We start from the raw sequence: 22,145 nt of genomic DNA, 5'->3' as shown, positions 1-22,145 counted from the left end.
TTTCTTTTCCAAATATTTATTTATAAGTGACTTATGTATGTATGTATATATATGTATATATTGTACTATTCTTAGTTAGCGTATTGTCTGTCTTGTCTTAATGTTGGTTTAAAATGGAGCACTGTAACAAAAAATAATTTCCCCCAGGGATCAATAAAGTATTCTGATTCTGATTCTGATTCTGATCCAGGACACAAAAATGACTTTAAAAATGTTGTTTTCCAGAAGAAAAGATGGCAAATTTTCTTCTGAAGGTCGACTATAACTAAACAAAGGATTATCTACTTTTGATTGGTGTGCTGCAGAATGATGTAACAACAAGAACAACTTGAAACCTGTAAGTGACAACCACACCTTTCCAGAATTATTATAGATTTTGTCAAATAGACGTTTTTCTTTGTGTTTTACCGGCATGCCCGGCAGTCCTTCAGAGGCTGAGGCGGACAGGAATAATATGTGAGCTTTGGAAAAATAAAGCAAACAAAAAGCATTAAAATAAACAGTTAAATGAATCTAATCAAACATAGAGTATGCACTCAGTACTGGCGTGTTTCTGTCATCTCGCTCTCCTCCATAATTCATCTGTAGAGCTGAGCAGAAAGCGGCGACATAAGGAAACACATGAGGGACGTAGAAGCTTCTTCCAGCTGGATGCCCCAGTGGACAGACGAGGTTTTAAGAAGAAAAGCTGGCGACAGAGTGAGAGGATCCCTCAGGGCTCTGATGGATGAAGCAGGGAAACATTTGCTCACAATGAGCTGAGGCTCAAAACTGCAGGAGAAAAATATTTTTAAAAATGCTCTGACAACAATCTACTCAACCAGAAGCCTCATAAGCAAGAGTAGCTTTACTAACAACACAAACAAGAATACTTTGATTCTATTCCCACCAGTCAATGCTTTCATTTCACTGGATATTTTTTGAGCTGGACTGTGATGAAGTTTGGTCTAAAACCAACATTTGACTGAAAGTCTCTGGCCACAAACAACACATTCCAGAACATTCCAGCGCATCTCTTACCCTGCAAAGCATCACCGATGATGCTTTATCGGTGACTGTAACCCCTCAGTGATCTCTTAAGTCATATTCACTCATTTTAACTGTTCAGATCTGTATTAGCAAGATTTCTATTTATGTTCAAAACCTGCACATTCAAAATGCATCACAAACCTGTGTTTGTAGCCTCGTGGCTTCAATGAAGCTGACAGATGACCAAAAGGAAAGTCAATAATATTTCTGAATTAGTTAGGAAACTGGCAAGACCGCAAACATACTGATATTAATTCTCTCTCTTTATTGTCCTTCTGGCTCCGTCATGAAGCCAGGAGACATCTCTGCTTTTCGCGGATGGTGTGGTTCTGTTGGCTTCATCGGGTGATGGCCTCCAGCTCGCACTGGAACGGTTCGCAGCAGAGTGTGAAGCGGTGGGAATGAGAATCGGCACCTCCAAATCTGAGGCCACGGTCTTCAGCCAGAAAAGTGCCCACTCCAGGTCGGGACGAGTTCCTGCCCCAAGTGGAGGAGTTTAAGTATCTCGGGGTCTTGTTCACGAGCGACAGGAGAAGGGAGCGTGAGATCGACAGACAGATTGGTGCTGCTGCTGCTGCTGTGATGCAGATGCCGTTGTCATGAAGAGCTGAGTGTAAAAGCGAAGCTCTCAATTTACTGGTCAATCCCTAACCTCACCTATGGTCATGAGCTGTGGGTGGTGACTGAAAGAATGAGATCACGGATTCAAGTGGCAGAAATGAGCTTCCTCCGAAGGGTGGCTGACCTCTCCCTTAGAGATAGGGTGAGGAGTTCAGCCATCCAGGAGGGGCTCAGAGTAGACCACTGCTCCTCCACATTGAGCCTCCTGAGCGAGGTGTTCTGGGCATGTCCCACGCCTTGGTGTTCCCCAGATAAGCTGGAGGAGGTGGCTGGGGAGTGGGAGGTCTGGGCTTCTCAGCTTGGGCTGCTGCCCCCGCGACCCGGCCCCAGATAAGCGGAAGAAGATGGGTGGATGGATGGATGGATGGATGGATGGGTGGATGGATGGATGGATAGCTCTGTCATGGTCTTCAACCTGCCTCACCCATGTTGCCCCTGACACATACTTTACTGTCATTTATTAGCAGCGAAGTATTAAATTCTTAAATATGTGATTAAAGCAACAAGATTTCTAAACATTTACTCATCAACCACTTCATTGGGTACATCTTGCCAGTACTGGGTTTCTCCTTTCTACCATTAGAACAACCATTATGCTTCCTGGCATTGATTCAACAAGGTGCTGGAGAAAATCTCTAGAGATCAGCATGATAACACAATGGCTTCGTGTTGTTTAGACCACATTATTAAAACCTGCCATCCAAATATCACATCAGAAATCAAGGCTCATCAGCACAGGTATCATTGTTCTTCCAATCTTTCACGTGAATTGTTCCCGTTCTTTGCTGACAGGTTAGGCAACCAGTGTGGTCTTCTGCTGCTGCAGCCCATCTGCTTCAGTGTTCAGTGTGTTGTTCATTCAGAGACGGTTGTTTGACTTACTGCTGCCTTCCAATCAACTCAAAGCAATCTAACAATGTCTCTGTCCTGTTTTATGGACAGAAATTTTCAGTCAGAGAAGTGCTGCTCATTGGCCATTTTCTTTTTTCAGACCATTCTCTTATTGTTTGGGAAGAATTACCTTGTGAAGTAGCCAATGAGGCTTTATAATAATGTCTTCACCGGCACCCTGTTAAATCCTTCTTGAATAATCAGGTCCAGTTTTATCTTAATGACCTTACAGTACCATATCATGTCGATAGAGCACTTCCCTCTCAGACTGTGGGCTTACCGGTGCTAATAGCATATTTAAAATTAGAATGGGAGGCAGAGCCTTCAGTTTTCCAGCCTTCCAGTTTGGATTCAGGAGAAAGACACTATCTCTACTTTTAAGTGCAGAGAGTGTTTCTTCTTCACTCACCTCTTTCCACTACTATGGGTTTATACACCACTTTGCATTTAATCATTAGTTATTATTAACCTCTGTCTCTCTTCCACAGCATGCCTTTTGTCTCCCTCCTCTAACCTCTAACCAATTGCAGCAGATGGCCCCACCCCTCCTTGACTCTGGCTCTTTCCCCTGGAGGTTTTTTCCTGTTAAAAGGGAGTTTTTCCTTCCCATTGTCACCGAGTGTTTACTCAGAAGCTCATCTGATTTTGGGGGGAAGGGGGGGGGGGGGGGGTTCTGTACCTTTTTTAGCCTTTTTAGAATATAAAGTAGTGACTGTTGTGGTGATTTGGTGCTACATAAATAGTTATTTAGGGATAGGCAAAAACACAGTTACCAATGTTTTTGCTGCCTCAATTGTTTGCCTTGTTTTTTGATAAAATAAAGACAGCTAGATAATAAACAAATATATTTTCATTTCATTATATTTTGTGAAAATTGTACACAAGAAAGCATCTTATAAGTGTATGAGGGAGTTTTGAAAATGCTATTTTCTTCGTCATCAAAGTGGGTTTTGTGGGTGTAAAGTAAAAATAACTTTGTCTACAGGAAAACTCCGCAGGGCACCTTCAAAACACGATCTTAACCAGACTGTGTTTGAGACAATTTAATAACCTAAAGAAAACCTGTAAGCTGTAAGCTGACATGTCAGGTCACTGTGTCAGCTTACAGTCGACTAGCTGACAGTTCGTCTTCCTCCAAAATATATCTGACACAAATATATCTGACACACAAAAAAGTCAAATTTACCCCTCCAGGCTGCAGCAGGTACAACCTGTGCTGTCAAACACCACAGTCAGAGCTGCTACGCCGTGTCTGAAATCTGTTTTAAAGCTCTGAAGGATGTAAAACACGGCAGGCTGACACACCAAAGATGAAGGGAATCTGTTTCTGTCTCTCTCAACAGAGATTGCAGCTCCTGCATCATATAATTGTTCAGAGCGAGTGGCTCCTCGTACCAATTATAGCGCATTAGCAGCAGCCACCAAAGTCATTTCACCGCCACTCATCAGGGAGCTCACAACAAAAAGAAAGAAGAAGAAACACCCTTTCTTTCGCTGCCTTCAGTCGCCCGCAGCATCAAATGAAATGAGGGTTTAAGATGGTGGTGATAAAATGTGATTTAAGGATTAGAGATGTGTGTGAACTTTCAGTGACTTGCTTAAAAATGACAAGAGGAAGTAAAGCTTCCGCCAAAATATCTCCTGAAATGAAACAAACAAAGATGATTAAAATAAAACCGCCTCATGTTGAAAAAAAGGATAAATCAGTCTGCGAAGGATATTAATGACTCATGCAGCCATATTTTTAACATGAGTTTTCATATTTTACCTGCCAACAGTACCCACAACACTATGATAACATGTATGTCTGTGGATTTAAAGTTCATTTTAGATGACATGAAAGATAAAGAGCCATGTCCTTTGTAGTTTTCAAAGTGCATCTCAACAGCAGAATCGCTGCTGACTGAAAGCAGAAAAGTCCAAATTAAAGCAGCAGAGCACAAATCCAGAAGTTTCTCCCTGTCGTGGGTTAAACACTTCCCAGAATTCAACTCAGATCATGGATGTGCAGTGCTACACACCCAAGTCTTTCCCAATCCACTTCCTGTTATGCACTGTTTGTCTCTAAGTTCAAAGCGAGGCTGATGGCATCACTATGACATCATCAACGGCCCAGATTTACTTCACATAATTTAATTAAACGCAAATGTTTCTTAAATTTGCACCACAGACTCTCCACTGTGACGTGTCCTCAGTCATTATCCAAGGTTAAATTGGGACAGTTTGTTGTAAAACCTTTATTTCTGTAAGCAGCAAGTCTGTGTAGCAGTTGCTTACAGGACCCACATAAAGCTTAACTACTCTTTTGTTTTAGTAATGTCGGTCAGCAAAGAAAAGGCAACACATTAACGTTGTCTGACAAGCAGCCAAAAAGTGCGTTCTGGAAAATATCAGGCTCAAGTGCTGAAAACTGCAGCTCCTTGAATGGGAGCCATGACATTACCCGCTGGTTTCTGAAGCCTCAGTCTGAGTGTTTTTTTTTAAATTTATTCATTTTTATTTCATAAATTGTACACATGCAACATGCAGACATTCTGTCAATTAACGCTAAATTTAAAAAAATACAAAAGCAAGTCATGTTATCTGTTAGATAATATTAATATAAATGTTCTAAAAGGTACCAATAACACAAACAGGTCCAACACCCACCTGCTGTAATGTCAATCACAGGAACCACACGTCTCACTTCACTAAGATGATTGTGAGGAACTGAAGTGAGAAGCTTTCCTTAGAAGCACAAACCGCTTTCTGTACCAGGCTGTCAACACGACTTTTAAGTTTGAGGTAACAAGGATTCATGGCAGTGACTCACTTTTCTGGTCAGAGTCAAGCATCCAAATGTGTTGCCACGGTCGACTGTGTTACCTGAAAATATCTTGTAACCCACCAAAACTTTTTAAAATTACATTTCTAATTAACAAAAGAGACTTCTGGTTCCAAATATTTTCACTGCTGCTGATTCACTTGATGTTAATTTTCCATCAACAGTTTTCATTTGGCACCTGATAACAAACACCTACTGACCAGTCACCACACAGAGAAATAAAACAGATAAAACACACAACTTCAGTAAATGATAATCATAACTTCATTTTCTATTTGTGTACCACCTTTTTGTCATGGATTGGGGCAGATTTAGCCAGTAGTGTTGGGAAAATTGTAAAAATTGGAATTATGAATGCACAAAAGTACCATTTAGATCCAAACACACTGCCAAGCAGTAAAAGCATACCTGGATAATAATACATACAGTGTAACACAATGAGCCATGGATTGGCCTCCTGAGAACTTGGACTTCAACATTATTCAAGCAGTTTGAGATCAACGTGACAGAGAACAGGACCAAATGCAGCCATCGTCCAGCTTTGGTGTTTTAACCTCCTAAGACCCGAACTCTTCCATGGCATGCATTTTTAATTTCTCTTTGATATTTGGGCATGTTGGGACCTGATGAATGTAAAAACAAAGAATTGCCAGATTTTTTTTTTTACCTGATTTTTGTTTCTGACAAGAATGAGATGCACATATGAGGATATTTGTTTAAAATGTCAATAGAACAGTGTCAGTATAGTGTCGTCGTAAGGGGATATCAGGCCCTTGTAGAGCAAAATTTTGTATTTTGGTTTAGACAACCCAAAATGTGATGTCCACATATGTGGACGCCAGGTCCTAGGAGGTTAAATGTCTTTGAAGAAGACCCGAGAGTTCAGACTGTGTTGAAGAATAAAGGTGGTCACACCAAATATTGACTTTCAAGCTATTCGGAAATGTAAAAATTCTGTTTTTGCCTTATATAATGGATTTCCCTTTACGTTTGCACGTTTCAATAAATTGCAGCACATATTTCTCATTTTCCCAGGATTATATAAAGCAATATGGGGTTGCTCAAAACATTAGTAAAGTACAATAGTTTGGCAACATAATTTGTGATCAGTTAACGTGCCCACATACACTCTAAAGTTCCCTGAGCTGAAGATGTACAAAGTCTATAAATGACAAAAGTATAATGAGTGTACAAACACACTCACAGGCCCACATAGCTTGTGGTAGTTGTTTCCTGTTTAACCGCAGTAACGTTCACTGCCACCTCACACAGCCTCACATGAAAGAGCAGCGGCTTATCACCAGCAGCCAAACACAACTGACACTCTGCTGTTGCAACTGAAGCTGCTCCGACGCAGGTACACAACCCAGGCGAGTGCCACCAATCAACCAAAGCAGCCGTCACACATGATTAGAAAGTTGTCTGTGGTCGCTTATAGTCACAGCTCTGCTTTATTCGACATGCTTGTTACCTGACTAAAACATCTTAAACAGTCTCAGTACAGAATAGTCGGAACAATTCATTCAAAATCAGGAAATCGTTCAGCAGTTTTGCACTAACAGAGGGAAGTTTTGGTGTTCATGTAGTTCGAGGACTTTGTATATGGGGCTGAGCTAAAAATCACTCAGACATGAGACGCTCTTCTTTCATCTAGCAGCTGTTTAACACGTCTCAAAAATAAAACCTGTTTAATTTTTCATAAAAGTCACAAAGGCAGTCGTCTCAGTTCGTGCAATATTTTCAGCATTGATGTAATCGGGGGTCAGAGACATAAGGGAAAGCTATTGTTTACAATAGATTTATGGCATGGCAACCATTATTAATCATTTTATTTTCCTACGGCATATTTTTTTTATTTATTGTGCACATCTGAACACTGCGTAACACATGCCATCACTAGAAAGAGCCTGGCACTACATATCTGCTAAACTTCCACATTTGGAGTCTTGGAATGTTCGGAATACTCTCATGAAGGCAGCGCTGATGCTGACAAACAGAGACGTGTGTGAGTGCAGTAGACTGGTGTAGGACATCATTTGGAATCAGCATATTTGTTCTAAGTATTGAGACTAATTCTGTGTGAATGGATTAAATAATTAAGGGAATGATGACTGTATTAGAAGCATTTTACAAGATAGTTGTACACACTAGATTATAGCCTGGAACGTCATGGTGGGTGCCGTCTATGTTAAAATATATTCCAGCTATTCCGAGCTGACATTATAAGCAAGGCATGCTTACGAAGGAGAAAGCGAGGGTCTGTGACACCATGCATGCACAGACCCTCGGTTTCTTGGGTAAGACACTGAACCCCAAAGGAGGAGTGTGAGCACATGCAGTATAGTTAGAAAGTGCTTAGAATACAGTGCTGTATGAGTTTGTGTGTGAATGGGCCATTGCAGCTTGTAAAAAATAAATCCTCCAAGTTTCTACTTACACTGCACACTCATTGGCCAATAACATTTTTGCTTAATTTTTTAACTTTATGAGTTTAAGCCTTTATTTTTTCTTTATTGATCTTTGGAAAGACCGTAGAGAGAGAGAATGAGGGGGAATGACAAACAGGAAGTGTTTTGCGGTGGGCTCAGTTCAACGCCACTGCAGCCTTTCAATTCAAATCAATTATATGTATACAGTTGCCTGAAGGTGCTTCATATTGTAAATGGAAGTACAATAATACAAAGAAAACTAACAACCCCCCCCCCCCCCCCCCCCAAAAAAAAAAAAAATAAAAAATCAGATGACCCCCATGTGCAAGCACTTTGGTGACAGCGGGAAGGAAAAGCTCACTTTTAACAGGAAGAAGCCTCCGACAGAACCAGGCTCAGGGAGGCACAGTCAGGTGCCGAGATCGGTTGAGTTAGCTGTTTAAACATAGGGGAACTAGAGCGGCAACTTTAGTGGTACTGATTCAAGTACAATGGGTGCCATAATTTACACTTCAAGGTAGCAACCCATAAATTTATGGGAAAAAAATGTGTTCAATAAAATCATAATGTATGGTAGAAGGGGCCATTTTTCTATTCTACCCGATGATACAGACCTATTTGGACACCAGGAGCCGCCTCTTGGAACTATTTGAGGTTTGAGCTGCTTGAATAATAAGATGTGATTCACTGATATCAGTTGCTAGATAAATGTTCAAAAATTGTGTGATGTAGGCAACAGTGGCCCTTAGATTTCAAACATATTAAAACCTACACGAACACCAGCAAATAGAAAAATGCTATGAAACACTGAAGAAAACCAAACAGAAAACTGAATACAACACAACAGTGGAAAAACAAAACACTGTGGAACTGATGTGGGGGAGACATTAGCATGGCAACAGAACCCAAAACATGTGAAGAACCCTTAAAAGAAGTGGAGGATCTTTGAGGCCCACCATTGGAAAAAGTTGAAACATATCAATTGGTTTTTCAATAAAGATTTCCTCTTTTGTCATCCTGACACAAAGGGGGAAATATTGACACATTAGTTGGCTGAACAGTAATGCTTAGATGTGCTTTTTCTGGTTGTTAGACAAAAAAAAAATAGTGTGTCAAAACCTTTTGATATGTGTGAGGTATTGATGCACACCTGCTAGAAGACACATTCATTTTTAGCTTGTATCTGTCCAGAACTGATGACACAAAAATACAGCATAACATACCTACAGAGCCTCTTGGTCTCCTCAACTCACACACCATAACCACCTCCTCCCATGCTTATTAAATATATTAAATAGATGGTTTCATTCTGAGAGAGAAGCATGCTGCTCAGCCTTCTGTGCCCGTCTCCAAGCTCACATATGCACACACACATACATACGATATCCCACTCATGCCTTCAAGGCCCCCATATGTACCTGATAGATGATCTGATCCCTACACATGACAAACATGACAGTATGGAGCCTATGCAGCTTCAGTGACTGATTTAGAAGGTCAGATAATATATGGCTGTCGCTTTAATGCTCTCTTGACTATAAATAGACACATTTTGTATGTTAAATCTATATATTCGAATAATCGATTTGATAATGGATGTAAGGGTCACCAAAGCTTTGCAGGAGAATATCCTCAGTTCAAATGCTACTGGATCTGCACAAGGAGAATTCATGGTAATTAGACTTGACATATTTAGTTGGTTATTGTGTTTGGAACTCAGTGGGTATATAGCAGGGGTGGGCAATTCCAGGCCCCGAGGGCCGGTGCCCCTGCAGGTTTTAGATGTGTCCTTGAACCAACACAGCTGATTTAAATGGCTAAATTAACTCCTCAACATGTCCTGAAGTTCTCCAGAGGCCTGGTAATGAACTAATCATGTGATTCAGGTGTGTTGACCCAGGGTGAGATGTAAAACCTGCAGGCCCTCGGGGCCTGGCATTGCCCACCCCTGGTATAAAGGCAATCTGTACACTATTGTTAGATCAAATTAGACAAAAATCCTTCCACCTTTTGAAACTGAAGTGATATATTGGCATATGGCCCGAGTGTTGCTATGCCACGGTGGCTTAGAAGTTAGTCCTGGTCTAAAGCAGACCCTTAAGGCCTTAACATACCGGACACGTAAAATTTCTTAATGCAGCTGTTAACACAACCTGCAAAAAAACAGGATACATTTTCAGCATATATTTGTTCAGATGAATGTAGCTAAATCCAGTGGAGTGGTTTGGTTTAAACTAGATTAAAACCAACAATGGACTTAAAAAATTATATATTTAAAAATAAAATAATTAAACATACTAACCGAAAATGGATTTAGCTACATTCTTGACCGTGTTTCCTGAATGCAGTAGCTAGCGATCTGATTGGAGACCAAAAACGGCCAATCAGAATTTTTGCATCCAAGTCTGTGATTGTTTGGTTTTGTGGCACACTTACAACGGTGTACAGAGAGTTGAGCGTGCACGGAGCAGAGATGTTGTGAGCGAGCGACACAGTGAGAGCAGGTCTGCAGATGTCTGTGAGCACACAGAGCAAAGATCTGAGCAAGAGGTGCTATTATAGTGTGTGTATGTGGATAATAGCAAACACTGAAATATATTTCTTGCACGCAGCAATGAAATTTGTTCTCAAATTAAACGTTTCTTCTTTCAAAATAATTTTCTCCTCAAAATGCAACATTTGTACTTGCAAATTTTTTTTACAGAACAGAGGCACAAAAATGACGCCATAAACTTCAACTTTTTTTTTCACAGTGTGTTTTCTATGGATGAATTTTTCACAAAATTCTCTGAGTGTAGAGGCGTTAACAGGCGATACTCCTTGTTACATCCCCCAGGAGGATGTCTCTTCTCCCTATTAACCCTTTGTTTTGTCCAGGCTCCACCTCCTCTGTCCTGATTGGATGTTGCGCAGAGTCCGGCTAATTGGTAATCAGCAGAGCACTACTTAAGGCCTGTGGAGCTGTGCTTCTGTGCCCTCTGGCCATTTTGGTTGCCATACTTGTCCAGGCTTGCATGCCTTTGTATTTTGTGTGAGCATTGTTGTTTCATGTTCAGACTGCTTGTAGGGGAGAGCTGCCTTTTGTTTTGACACCCTGTTTTCTCCTGTTTATGTGTTGTTAGGTAGGTTATGGTTATAGGTTGTATATTTTGTTTCTTTGGAGTTAGGTAAGTTTCTTTTATTTCTACGTCAGGGATGTTTTGTTTGTTATGTTGGCCTTGGCTCTCCCTGAACCCACCTCGGTCTGAACCCACATCCCATCACCAGTATTAAATAAACCTTTTAGAATTACCATCTTGGCTCCTCCTTTTCTATCCACATTTATGTTCGTCCCTTCAACCCCCTAGACTAGCCAGGGGACGTAACATAAATTGGCGGCTCGTCCGGGATAAAAGTCCTGGTTAATCCATTTGTGGATGGTGAAGGTTTGGAGTTTGTTTCTGCTGATGTATTTGGCAGAGGTAGTTAGTATGGCAACTGGTGTTTTCACTTTGAGTGCATTTTTGAGTAATCCTTCTTGGGAGGAGCTAAACGTATGTAGAAAACATGATTTGTTTGCTATAGCAGCACACTTTGAGTTAAATGTATCAAGGCAAATGGTGAAAGAGGACTTGAAAACTGCTGTTTCAAACAAACTTGTAGAAGAAGGCCTGCTTCCTGTTTCTAAATCACCTCGTTTGCCAGTTCCTCTTGACAGGTCCCCTAATGAAGGAGTGAAGCCTGCTGTGTTAAAGGAAGAAGGGCAAAACCCTGCTGCTGGGGAGCAACAAACGGTGGAAAAGTTAAGCACTAATGGCTCACCTTCTTTTCCTACTCCATCTTCTCCTCGTTCAAGACAAGAAGTATTACTCAAGGTACGTTTGGCTAAATTACAATTGGAGGCTCAGGATAAAGCCCAAGCTCGTCAGGCAGAGTTGGAACTTCGCAGGTTGGAGTTGGAAACAGAGACAGAAAAGGTGTTAAAGCTGAAAAGGTTGGAGCTGGAGTTGCAGATTGAAAGGGAGGTCAGACTGCGTCAGTTGGAGTTACAGGCACAGACTTCAGGAAGTACTACTCAACCTAGTTCTGCAAATTCATCTGTTGATGAAACAACCTCCTCCCATGTAAACCCAGGTGGTTTCAATGTGAGTAAAAACATTGTGTTGGTACCTCCATTTCGTGAATCAGAAGTTGATACATATTTCAATGTGTTTGAACGTGTTGCGGCGTCATTGCACTGGCCGAGAGAAGTTTGGCCATTGCTTCTTCAGTGCAAATTGGTAGGCAAAGCACAAGAAGTCTGTTCTGCTTTGTCTTTGGAAGAAAGTTTGAAATATGATGTAGTGAAGTCTGCTATCCTTGCTGCTTATGAACTTGTTCCCGAAGCGTATAGGCAACGCTTTCGCAATCACAAAAGAACAGCAAATCAGACTTTTGTAGAGTTTGCTCGTGAAAAAGCTACTCTTTTTGATAGATGGATAACAGCAAGTAAAGTTCCTGACTACAACTCCTTACGTGAACTGATACTGCTGGAAGAGTTCAAAAATGGCCTGCCAGAACGCATTGTTGTACACCTTAATGAACAGAAGGTTTCCACTTTGAAAGAAGCAGCTGTGATAGCTGATGAATTTGTGCTGACTCATAAAACTGTTTTTGTGCAGAAACGTGAAGTTACCACCAGAGAACCTCCCCCACGAAAGGATCCTTCAAGCCCACGACAGACTTTTGCTCCAAGGACTGAAAGGGAATGTTTCTATTGTCATAAACTTGGTCATGTTGTTGTTGAATGTCCCGCTTTGAAGCGCAAGAACCAGTCACCAAAAGGAGTAGGCTTAATTAAAACCATCTGTGCTGAGAGAAGGGATCAAAGTGAAGGAGTTGATCCCTGCTTCAAACCCTTCCTCTTAGATGGCACTGTGTCATTGACTGGGAAGCCTGAGGATGAAAAACCCATTCGAATACTCAGAGATACGGGAGGGTCACGATCTGTGATTTTATCTGATGTATTACCCCTGAGTGACCATTCCTCTTGTCATGGTAGTATTCTGATTCAAGGAGTTGAAATGGGCTATGTTGAAGCTCCTTTGCATTATGTACACCAAATCAAAGTTGGTTAATGGCATCTTCTCTGTGGCAGTACGCCCCTCATTGCCCATAAAAGGGGTGCAGTTTATTTTGGGAAATGATATTGCTGGTGGAAAAGTGCAACCTGTTCCCGAAGTAACAAATGATCTAGAATCAAACTTGAAGAGCAACGACCTAGCAACATGTTTTTCCTGCTTGTGTTCTCACCAGGGCTCAAGCAAGACGTAAAGCTGCAGAAATTGATTTGTCAGACTCTTCGTTGGCTCAGGCTCTGGCTACAGATGATTTGCAAACCCTGATTGATCTTAAAAGTGGTTCAAAGGATACTACTGAGAAGTGGAAGGATCTCCATCTCCCACAGTTAGACTTGCCAGTCACACGTGAAAGCCTTGTTGCTGCTCAGAAGTCTGATCCCTCATTGACTAAATGCTTTACTTCTCTTTCTGAAACAGGAAATAAAAAGGCTTCTTATTTCTTGGAAGATGGGGTCTTGATGCGCAAGTGGACTGCCCACCCAAGTTTAACAGCGGACGTAGAGGGAAGCTGTTCTGATGACTGTGACTGGAGCACTACTTATCAGATTGTTGTGCCTCTTGAGTATCGTCACTACGTAGTCTCCCTTGCACATGAGCACCCCCTGTCTGGTCATTTGGGAGTTACAAAAACATACAACAAGATACTCAACCATTTCTTTTGGCCAGGATTGAAGGCTGATGTAGTTGAGTTTTGCCGCACTTGTAAAACATGTCAGATTGCAGGAAAGCCAAACCGGACAGTTCCTATAGCTCCTCTTCATCCTATACCAGTACTTGGTGAACCTTTTGAACGGGTCATTGTGGACTGTGTTGGTCCATTGCCCAAGACAAAGAATGGTAATCAGTTTTTACTGACTGCAATGTGTACTTCGACTCGTTTTCCAGAAGCTGTCCCACTCAGGAGAATAACTGCACCTTTGGTGATTAAAGTTTTGACAAAGTTCTTCACTACTTTTGGTTAGTGAAGAACTTTGTCAGGGGGTGCTCATGTGCAAGGGAGACTACGTAGTGACGATACTCAAGAGGCACAACAATCTGATAAGTAGTGCTCCAGTCAGTCATCAGAACAGCTTCCCTCTACGTCCGCTGTTAAACTTGGGTGGGCAGTCCACTTGCGCATCAAGACCCCATCTTCCAAGAAATAAGAAGCCTTTTTATTACTACTTTTGGTTTACCAAAAGTAGTCCAGACAGACCAAGGAACTAACTTTCTGTCTAAACTTTTCAAGCAGGTCATGCAGACTCTGGGGATTAAGCATGTTGTGTCAAGTGCATACCATCCTGAGTCTCAAGGAGCATTAGAGCGCTGGCATCAGACACTCAAGGCAACTTTGCAGAAATACTGCTTGGATACTGGAAAAGAGTGGGATGAGGGAGTACCCCTGATGGTGTTTGCCATGCGTGAAGCTAAGCAAGAGTCCCTTGGGTTTAGCCCAAATGAACTAGTGTTTGGTCATTCTGTTCGGGGACCTTTTAAGTTGTTGAAAGAACAGTTCTTGTCAACAGATCATGTTGTGAAAACTAATGTTTTGGATTATGTTTCACAGTTCAGAGAGCGCCTCCATAAGGCCAGGTTGGCAGCTGCAGAAGCCCTCTCCTCTGCTCAGGGGAAGATGAAGAGTTGGTATGATAAGAAAGCCGTTCCTCGATCTTTCAATCCAGGTGACAAGGTTTTGGTTCTTCTACCAACTGCTAGCTCTGCATTGTCTGCCCGCTTCTGTGGACCATATCAGGTGGATAAGAAAGTAAATGACACTGACTATGTGATTAAAACACCAGATAGGAAGCGTAAAACACGCTTGTGCCATCTCAATATGCTCAAATCCTTTCATTCTAGAGCTGACTCTTTCTGTGGCACCGCAGATAAGCCTGTGGCATCTCCGTCAGAGCAAGTCTCATCTCCAGAAACTCTCTTGTTGAACTCTTCCTCAGGATTGAGGTCAAGTTTAGATGAAGACGGGCTCAAACTTTGTGATGCCAGCTACCAGAATGCCAGAATGCTTAATTCTGAGGTACTGTCCCAGTTGTCTATATATCTGTCCCACTTGACCCGTGAGCAACAGTTGGACATTGAAAGGCTCGTCAACATTCATTTAACACTCTTTGGGGACATGCCTTCCCGTACTACTGTAATAGAGCACGACACTGATGTTGGGAATGCAGTGCCTATTAAGCAGCATGCTTACCGTGTGAATATGGCGAAAAGGGAAATGATGAACACAGAAGTAGACTACCTTCTGAAGCATGGATTGGCTATCCCAAGCTATAGTCCATGGAGTTCTCCGTGCCTGGTTACGCCAAAATCAGATGGAACACCTCGCTTTTGCACAGATTTCCGCAAGGTAAATGCAGTAACAGTACCTGATTCCCTCCCACTGCCCCGTATTGAGGACTGTGTTGACAGCGTCGGATCTGCTGCTTATGTGAGTAAGCTTGATCTTCTTAAAGGTTATTGGCAAGTACCTCTGACAGAAAGAGCATCAGAAATCTCAGCTTTCGTAACACCTGATCACTTTTTACAATATACAGTCATGGCATTTGGAATGAGAAATGCTCCTGCTACCTTTCAGAGGTTAATGTCAACTGTATTATCTGGTGTGGCGAACTGTAATGTTTATCTTGATGATGTGGTCATCTATTCTTCCAACTGGTCAGAGCATGTCGACACTTTAACCACTGTGTTCAAGCGTTTAGCTGATGCTTCCTTGACCCTCAACTTGGCTAAATGCGAGTTTGGTAAGGCTACAGTGACCTACCTTGGAAAGGAAGTTGGGCAGGGCAAGGTTCGCCCTATCAGTGCAAAGGTTAATGCCATTCTTAACTTTCCTGTGCCAACAACATGCTGTGAGCTGCGTAGATTTCTGGGGATGGTTGGTTACTACAGGTGTTTCTGTAGGAATTTTTCTGAAGTCGTAACACCACTGACAAACCTGTGCAGCCTGAAGGTACCATTCATTTGGAGTCCTGAGTGTCAACATGCTTTTGAATGTGCAAAAGGTCTTCTGTCGAGTTCACCTGTTCTTGTTGCTCCAGACTTTTCGAAACCTTTCAAGCTTGAAGTGGATGCCAGTGAGGTGGGGGCTGGAGCTGTTCTTCTTCAGGATGATGGACAAGGAGTGAGTCATCCTGTCTGCTTCTTTGGCAAGAAGTTCGATACTCATCAAAGGCGGTACTCGACAATTGAAAAGGAGACTCTGGCCATGCTTCTGGCTCTTCAGCATTTTGACGTGTATGTGGGATCTACTTCCCAACCTGTGGAGGTCTTCACTGATCACAATCACAATAGCCAGGGGACGTAACACTCTTTAACTTTAAAGTGGAAGCATTATTATCAAAACTGACATTGTGTTCTAGTCAGTAATATTTGAAACTACTGACTGAGCCCATAAACTCAACAGCAAAGTGTTTGCTGAGGTCATAGCCAGAGATTAATAACAAGTATGACTCTCTGCATTGAATCATATCTGTTATTAATCTCTGTCTCTCTTCCACAGCATGTCTTTATCCTGTCTTCCTTCTCTCACCCCAACCAATCACAGCAGATGGCCCCGCCCCTCTCTGAGCCTGGTTCTGCTGGAAGTTTCTTCCTGTTAAAAGGGAGTTTTTCCTTCCCACTGTCACCAAAGTGCTTGCTCATAGGGGGTCATATGATTGTTGGGTTTTTTTCTGTATGTATTATTGTAGGGTCTACCTTACAATATAAAGTGCCTTGAGGCAACTGTTGTTGTGATTTGGCGCTGCATAAACAAAATTTAATTGAATTGAAACGATCAAAAGAGCTGAGGGCTGTTTTCCCAAAAATTTCTATGCAAGCTGTGCAAGAGTCGGCCCCTGCCAGAGAAAAGCTACAAGCTTTAGGCACTTTGTCTTCACCTTTTATACCCAGAAGCCATTTCAGTCTTTTCTGTACAAATTATTCTCACAACCACATTTATAATCAGATTATAGTTTAGAGTTATAATGCTAGCACAACAATCAGACTACACTGCAACAGCTCAGAAGGATGTAGTAACAGTTTCTAAGTTCTTGTATAAGTCAAATAAAACTGAAATTCCGTGTGGATGTGTGTGTGATGATCTATTTGAAGTCAGACGGGAAAGTCGCTCTTTGTAGCAAACTCTGCGTTTCTACAGTGTCATGGTTGTCACAGTGTTCAGTGTGTTTCTGCTCCAGCCTGGTCTTGCTGTGTCCGCCCATTCTGGGTGGAGCCCAGAATCCACACCTGCCTGGTCATTACCGGCAATCAGCAGGAGGTGTATTTTAGATCAGCGTCTCCACCACTTCTCCACCAGTCCGTCACGCCAAGTCACCATTATTGTAAATACACAATAAACCAATGAAAAGCAATTCCTGCCTCCGCACTGTATTTTGCATTTGAGTCCACGTTCTCTCTCTCTGGCCACCCAGCACTAACAGTACAGACTGGCCACTATGGACCCAGCAGACACAATCCCGAACGCACTCACCAAACAGGGCACTGTAATAGGCCAACAAGAGTGAACGTTACAGGTAATCAATGTAAACTCATTAGTGATAAGCAAGGGGAAACCCTAGCCAGCTGCTCAGTTTTCCCGCAGCCGTTCCTGAAGAGCCCATTTTCCGTGACCCAGTTTCTCTCGCACCTGATGCTTTCTACGGGGAATTGGGTGGGTGCAGGGTATTCCTGTTGCAATGCTTGCTGGTTTTCAAGCATTGTGGAACTGGCCAGTAAAAACAGCTAACCTTGTCCATAATATTTTCAGGCTCCATGGAATTTGACTAAAAATAATCTCTGACTGTAGCCCCTTCACTTCTCAGACCTGGAAGACCACCTGCACCTCGATTGGTGCCAAGGTTAGTTTAGGTTCTGGTTTCCACGCCCAAAACAATGGTCGAACAGAAAGGTTAAATCAAGAGCTTTAGACCATCCTCCGAAGTGTCACCTCCCATAACCCAGACACCTGGTCCTCACACCTCTCTTGGGTGGAATACACCCAGAATTCACTCACCTCCTCTGGCTCTTGGATGCCAACCACCACTATTCCTGGAAAATGAGTTGGACCTAGGTGTTCCTTAGGTGCAACACCATATGGAATGCACACAACAAATCTGGGTGCATGCCCGGGAGGCTTTGCTGGCAGCATCATTATGATGACCAGTGCCGGACGCCTGCCCCTAGGTATGAACCAGGTTGAAGGGTTTGGCTTGCCATCGACGATGTGCCCCTTAAAGCACTGTCACGCAAGCTCGCACCCTGTTACATAGGCACTTTTGAGATTGAGACAGTCATGAGCCCACTAGCCGTTAAACTCAAATTACCTACAGCTCTTCGCATTCATCCTACATTCCCCATCTCACAGATCAAGCCAGTTCACTCTAGCCCACCGGTTTCAGTTTCATCTGGAAATCAGGTTGGAAGTAGCTTTATCCTGGACACTCACTTAGATTTCCTCCACTCACGTCCACTTCCCTGCAGATTCAAGTAAGCCACTCACCACACCCACTTAGTTTTCTGATCCTCTTACCTCTGATCATTAACTGTTCTTTCCTGTGTTGGAGTGTCTGTTCCCAGAGACCCTAATCACTTGCATGGCTGGACCAGAGCTCCCAGATTCACACCACATCACCATTACTGTAAATACACAATAAACTAGTGACAAGTAATTCCTGCCTTCGCGTTTGGGTCCACGTTCCCTCTCTCTCTCTCTCTAGCCACCTGGCCATAAAACTATTGAAGGATTTCAATTTCATTTGGAAGTGCTTGCTCAAATTAGAATACCAATTATTATCCAGCCTTGCTCAGACAGTGCACTCTGAGCAGATAGAAAAACAGTGAAAATGTCATTTTTGCTGTATTATTCGCCTCCCACTAGCTTTTGCAGTTGTCGTAAATAGTGTTGTTGCAGGATTGTTTACTTCCACCCACACATTCTTCACTTGTGAGATCAAGAGGAGGGAGCGAGGGTTAAATGAATAAATTAGACCTCAGCCGCATTCTTTGCAAATGTGTGGAAAAGTGTGGTTTTATGTGATGGGTGGGGTTAGCTAGTCAACAAATTTGATTGAAAATGCAGAAAGGCATGACTGAACAATAATGCAAGGGCATTGAATGTAACTTGGAACATGCATTTTTCATTTAGTTGCATTGTTAAAAGAAGGGCTGTTTCAAGAACTCCAGAAAACACTGAGCTTAATATGTAAATAGATCTGCCTTTTAGACAAGTGACATGCTAAAGCTACTAGGTTTTTGACAAGATCTATGTGCATGTGTGTGTGTTTGCGTGTTGGGAGGCCTCGGGGGTAAACAGCTCTGTGACAGTGCAGTGTGTGTTATCTGCACTAGCTGTTCCGTTGTGCAGATAGATGAGATGCTCAGGGACTGACGATACTCCAGCTGCATACATGCCTGTGTGAGATTCCATCTCTCTTTGTTCTTCTATATGTTCATGCCCTCCACATTTGCAATAAACCCAATGTTGTTTATCAGCGTTTTTTTTTTAAAATATATCATTCCACTGTGATTCTCAGAAAGACATTTTGTGTTTACAAGATAACTATGCGAAAGCAAAGGTTTGATTTTGTGATTGTGACTCATTTCAGTGTGTTGAGTATCTGTCTTAGGATGATGAGCACAATCTAATGTTTCTGTCAGGTGCATTTTAAGGGATCTCCCATGCTCATTTTCAGAGGTGGAAAGTAAGTATAAATACTTAGTTACAGTACATAAATAAACTTTACTTGAGAAGTTTTAAAATGAAAAATGTTACTTTTACTCCCCACATCTTAAAACACATATCTGCACTTTCTACTCCTTACAGTTTTGAAACAGGCTTGTTACTTTTGATTTAACATTTGAGGACAGTTTTTACTTTACCTCACTGCCGGGCTTCAAACATCAAACTGATTTGAGCCTAAACAGTCAGACACATGAAAGGCAGTCCTGTTCATGTATTAATCACCAGGGAATAAAAAGACATAAAAAGAGATGAAAGAAGCGAAAAAACATGTGCCACAGTCAGTGTTTCATCAGGAACTCAGTGGGATCAACAACACTTCAAGCATATACTATGTCACCACCAAGGAGGTGCCCTTTCTTTACTGCTTCTCTGCATAGGCCTGAACCCCCTCAGTGAGGTCATTGACAAGACTGGCTACGGATACCGACTACAGAACGGAGCAGGCATCAGCCACCTCCTGTACACGGATGACATGAAGCTGTATGCCAAAAGTGAACGAGACATTCACCAATCCACAACACAAGGCTGCAGAGCCAATCAGATGATTTGATGGTTGGGGGGGTCATTCCCCATACATATGGAACATGTAACGGAGTGTACAGATGGCAGAGAACTACTTGCTGTGTTGGTGATGTTAGTGAGCTGTCACCAACTACAGAAACCAACTCAGCTCTTATCAGCAATTTTATCTTGCATTGCAAAACAACACAAAGTGCATGAGGGAAAAGACTCACACACTGATTGTTGTTCTGCTTGTCTCTGAAACCTGTGGCGACAAATCAGACAGGTCCAAACATTTGTGGAAGTTTAAAAAAGTTACAAACTACAAAGTAAACCTTTTAACCAGTCTTTAAACAAATATCAATTCATCTGAAGAGATTTCAAAGCAGATTTAAATATTTTTACTTGACAGCTTCCTTTGCTCTTTCATGTTTTCTCTGCATTATTGTAGCATCTTTACATCGCAATATAAAGCGCACTGAGGTGACTGTTGTTGTGATTTGGTGCTATAAAAATAATATGTAATGTAATTTCATCAAACATTAATACATGTAACAAATATGTAGATATCATTATCCCAGATATACAGTTTTCCTGATAGCAGTTTTCTCTGTGATATAAGTGCTTTACTAATAATAATAGTAGTAATAATAGTAATACCTTTCACTGTGATGTGAATGTACAAACTGTACTTGTAAGTATAAGACATACATAAGGTTCCTGCGCTCAGCCAAAACGTGAGCCTGCAAACTTTGACCTTTTTTTAAAATTGATGTAAACCCCATCATCTCGTATTTCATGACTTTTCCTAAAAAATCTTTATTAATTTAGCAACTCAGATTCATTTCTATACACATTTTAATATGAACACTACTAACACACGAGCCAGAGCTAGCGAGAGCCGATGGATGAGAATGTCTATGCAGAGCAGCAGGCGTAAACTGTGCAGCACTGATAAGAGTCCAGAGAATCTAAATCGGACGGGTTTCAGACCTGAGGAGCACCGCTGTGCACAGCTGCTGGTAATCAACTTTTTTTGTTCTACACTGACAATAATTAATACATTTCAATGTGTTTTTTATTTTTTGGTCCCAGCTTTTTTGGTGTAAGTAAAACCACACCTTATCTACTTTAACATTCTTTGATGTTAGAAGAATTTAATTATTTACATTTGTTGGATATTATTTTGTTTGATGTGCTCTTTTTATTAGTAATTATAATATATATTACATTTTTATGATCTGCACTGAAATAATCTAAATCCTAAACTTCAGCTGTAACACTTCTCACCCACTCTCTGCAATGGGCTCTGTCCTGTGCAGTACTTTGCCCTTACCTTATGACAGATGGGACTGACATAAATCAAAAGGCCAATTTTCATCTCACAAGGTTAACACCAACTTATTTAAAAGTATAGTGGTGTATGGAGCCATGTAAATTTGACATTCTTATAATGTCATTGACTAAATCAACACCAACTGCAGAAACAACACCTCCCTCAACTTTTATCTGCAATATAAATCTTATCTTGCATTGCAAAGGAGCACAAAGTGCACGAGGTGAAAGAATCACACGCTGACTGCTGTTCAGTATATCTCTCATGGTTACCTGTCTATGTTATGACCGTTGTAATAGACTGAAAAATAGTAGTTACTGTAAGCTGTCTGGCAACACATTATATACTTATCCCCACAGACTGAGCTCCTAGCTTTCGAGTGGTATCTTTACTATTAACATGACCACAGTTATGATTTATGACAACCAACACACTTTGTAAAGGGCAAACCCCCAAAACAAAGTGATCAAAATCAACTCTTGAACAAACAATCATACTAAGTGCTTTAATGTTTGGCTAACATTTATTTGATGTGTCCTTTGATTGTTTTTAAGTTAGGTTCATGCCCTGTTTGTTCACGTGTGTCGAGGGACACCATGGAGCTTCACCTTTTGTCATGTTATTCATGTTAACCTGTGACATGTCTGTGAAGGTTCTCAGTTATCCAGGTCATCGTAGTCAAAGGAGCTTGTAAAGAAAA

General features: G+C 41.7%; 1 protein-coding gene across 1 annotated transcript in view; it reads right to left on the bottom strand.

Moving 5' to 3' along the window:
* LOC146719220 (nuclear receptor ROR-alpha A-like) overlaps positions 1 to 22,145 on the bottom strand; it is a 171,517-nt gene that overhangs the window by 67,451 nt on the left and 81,921 nt on the right. The window lies entirely within an intron of this gene.

Source organism: Copadichromis virginalis, linkage group LG1 (genome assembly GCF_057382275.1).
Source record: "Copadichromis virginalis isolate Kocher_CV1m ecotype Utaka linkage group LG1, C_Virginalis_male_GT1.1, whole genome shotgun sequence".
In the NCBI taxonomy this organism is placed as follows: domain Eukaryota; kingdom Metazoa; phylum Chordata; class Actinopteri; order Cichliformes; family Cichlidae; genus Copadichromis; species Copadichromis virginalis.
The sequence above is the reverse complement of the archived record's forward strand: the minus strand, read 5'-3'. Positions and strand labels throughout refer to the sequence as shown.